The following is a 3,332-nucleotide window of genomic DNA, read 5'->3' as shown; positions in this document are numbered from 1 at the left end:
AGGTTTTTTTGTTTTTTGTTTTTTGTTTTTTTTTAAAGTCAAGACTTGTTCATGAGAAGAACAGCTTTAGAAGAGACAGCCAAAAGTGACCCAGGGCACAAAGAGCAGTGTATGTCTGACAAGGACATTGACAGTCATCCACACATGAGGGAAGGAGGTGATGGCTGACAGTAGGTAGGTAGGCATGTGTATCAGTAATAATGGGAAGACTGAGCCAGGCAGACTCACGGCCAAATTCTGTCTGCATTTGATGGACGAAATTGTTGACTATTTGTTACATAGTCACTGAGCTGACAAGGGCTTGGGAGAAAATTATAATAAAATTCCTACATTGGACATGCTAAGTAATACAAGAAATAATACTGGAAGTGTTCAAGGTCCCCTTTGTGAATCACTGCCCCTGACCTTCAGCAGGGCCCTAAGAGGCAGGTACTACGTTGTCCTGTGTTTGACAGTGGGAGTCCGAGTCAAAGGGATGCTAACCAACTCAATGAAGCACAGACAGACAGACAGACAGACAGACAGCTTGTGATGCCTTCACAGCATGAGTTTTCTCGGGGCAAAGAAAAAAAAATGTCATCTGAGTATTTATGCTTCCAGGGAGAAGAAAAAAAAAAGCTATTTCCTGAGTTCACAGTGACCACGCTTTCTGTATGGTGTGCAGGGTCAGGTCCCTTATGGGGAAGCCTAGGGCACCTAGACAGGCTCCTGAAGACAGGTTCAGTATAGTCAAATGTTGACGGGGAAACCAGGGCGATTGTGATAGAAAGTTACGTTTTTAAGAGCATCTCTATACTATTAATTTTATTTTAAGTGCAAGATGTAGTTTTTTTTTCTTTTGAGAGAAAGATTCTCCGGAGAGCCAGACAGGTCTAAAACTCACCACAAATTTGAAGCTGACCGTGAACTCCTCATCTTCCTGCCTCCCACTTCCTAAGTACCAGGATAACAGGCTTATGTCACCACGACCAACTTGTATTGTCTATTATGATAATCTAATCTAATGTAGTCTATTTATTTATCTGTGTGCCTTTGGGTTTCTACTGCTGTAATGAAACACCATAACCAAAAGCAGCTTGGAGACAAATGTGTTGTCTCACACTTCCACAGCACACTTCTTTATTGAAGGAAGTCAGAGCAGGAACTCAAGCATGGCAAGAGCCTGGAGGCAGCAGCTGATTGATGCATAGGCCAGGGAGGAGTGCTGCTTACTGGCTTGCTCACCCTGCTTTCTTCTAGCACTTAGGACCACCAGCTCAGGTGTGGTCCACCCACAACAGATTAGGCCCTCCCACATCAATCACTGACCTAGAAAATGCCCTTGCCTACAGCCCAGTCTGATGGAGGCTTGCCTACAACCCAATCTGATGGAGGCATTTTCTCAATTGAGGTTCCTTCCTTTCAGATGACTTCAGCTGTGTCAAATTGATATAAACTAGGTAGGATACTCTGTGTATCATCTATTGGTCAGTTGTCTATCTGTCTGTCTACCATCTATCATTCTTTTATCTATCAGTTTGTTTATTGCTGGAGATTGCACTCATGGCTTTTCACACATTAGGCAAATGTTCTACACCAAGCTAGCCCTGTTAGGATTTCTGATCTTGGTGCCTCTATTTCCCAGGTGCTAGGATGACAGGCATGAGCCACTAAGCTCCATGTGTGCCATGCTAGAGACGGATCCTCGGGCTTCATGCATGTCAGGAAGCCCTCCACCAGCTAAGCTGCATCCCGATCGCAGCATTCCAATTTGTTCTTGAGCAGAAGTAAAAATTATCTTCTCCTACCTATGAAGATTGATGTCCAATGACACGTATCTTGGCAAAGTAGCCAAAAAAAAAAAAGGATTGACATATGCTGTGGGACCTCACTGTTTATTGTGTGTCATGACCTGCCTGAGAATACCTCAACACTGTCCTGCTCAGACTGTTAGAAGTGGGGGCTGTTCAGCAGATACTTATTGGTGGTGATGGTCTTTTTTCTTTTTCTCTCCTTCCTTCCTTCCTTCCTTCCTTCCTTCCTTCCTTCCTTCCTTCCTTCCTTCCTCCTTCCCTCCCTATCTATCTATCTATCTATCTTTCTTTCTTTCTTTCTTTCTTTCTTTCTTTCTTTCTTTCTTTCTTTCTTTCTTTCTCTTTTCTTCTTTGAGACAGGGTTTCTCTGTGTAAGCTTGGCTGTCCTGGAACTCACTCTGTAGACCAGGCTGGCCTCACTCAGATACCCACCTGCCTCTGCCTCTGAGTGCTGGGCTTAAAGGTGTGCATCACCATGCCAGGCTCAAGATGCTTATTTTCTGAAAGCTACTGGATAAAAGAAGAAAAGCATTTCCAAAATGGACATGCAGTGGGGTTTTCTACTGTGCTCTCTTGCTGGGAAACTGAGTTTAGGGTGAATGCATGTCGTTAGAAGCTTATTTTAGAATTTCTGGCCACAAACTCTTTGGAGAAAAAAATCTTTATCTCTGTAGCAAGTCATATCATGCCATCTTAACTCTCAGTTGTGAGTTATTTAAACACACCCAAGGCTGGATTTGCCCTCTTTACACCAGCAGTTACATAAGTTAAGACATAAATACCTCAAAGAAGGACTTTCTCAATACTTTATGCTTTTTTTCTGGCTGTGCTTAGTTGTCGCTAAACAAGCAAACTAACTAACTAACTAACTAACTAATTAACAAATAAAAACTCCCCTGCCCCTAAAGGTGCTGCAGGTGTGGTTGCTGTGTCACATGTGTGTCAGTAGGTGACAGAGAGGGGAGAGGCCATGTCTATATTCAGTGTTCTGACCTATGAACATCTGAATGATTGGCACCCTAACATTCCCTGAAACAAAAAGAGAGCCTGAGATAACCAGCAGTCTGGGGCCATGCAGGCCTACCTGAGATGACCAGCAGTCTGGGGCCATGCAGGCCTAGATGAGCTTGCAGGGCAGGAAGTGAGCTAGAGACTAGAAGAGCCCCACTTGGACTGCGGGCCCCTAGTGGGAGTGAGCCTGAGACCGACAAACCCTCAAATGGGACCACTAGGGCGGAGTTGCTCCTGGGTGAGGAGCAAGCCCAAGATGATCACCAGACCAGGGCCATGGGGCCTGGACAGGGACTAGCCTAAGATGCCCACCAGTCTGGTGCTGAGGAGGCCTGGAGGGCAGGTGTGTGTGTGGCACCAGACAATGCCTGAGATGACCCCTCCCCTCCCCGGTGCTAGAATGAACAAACAGGTGCATAACACTCCTGAGATCATTCCTGAGATGACTCACACACTCAGAAACTCTGGGCACCACTAAGAGGAGAAAGTAAGTGGTGGAGAAATGTAAGAGAAAGAGAAACAGAAGGA

At 45.1% G+C, this 3,332-nt stretch overlaps 1 non-coding gene across 1 annotated transcript; it reads left to right on the top strand.

The window, feature by feature from the left end:
• Positions 1–2,688: 2,688 nt before the first annotated feature.
• LOC114624447 lies at positions 2,689–2,820 on the top strand. Its single transcript, XR_003711923.1, has one exon. It is a non-coding gene; the product is annotated as a small nucleolar RNA SNORA17 (small nucleolar RNA).
• The last annotated feature ends 512 nt before the right edge of the window (positions 2,821–3,332 follow it).

This window comes from Grammomys surdaster, unplaced genomic scaffold, assembly GCF_004785775.1.
Source record: "Grammomys surdaster isolate TR1022 unplaced genomic scaffold, NIH_TR_1.0 206, whole genome shotgun sequence".
NCBI lineage: Eukaryota > Metazoa > Chordata > Mammalia > Rodentia > Muridae > Grammomys > Grammomys surdaster.
The sequence above is the reverse complement of the archived record's forward strand: the minus strand, read 5'-3'. Positions and strand labels throughout refer to the sequence as shown.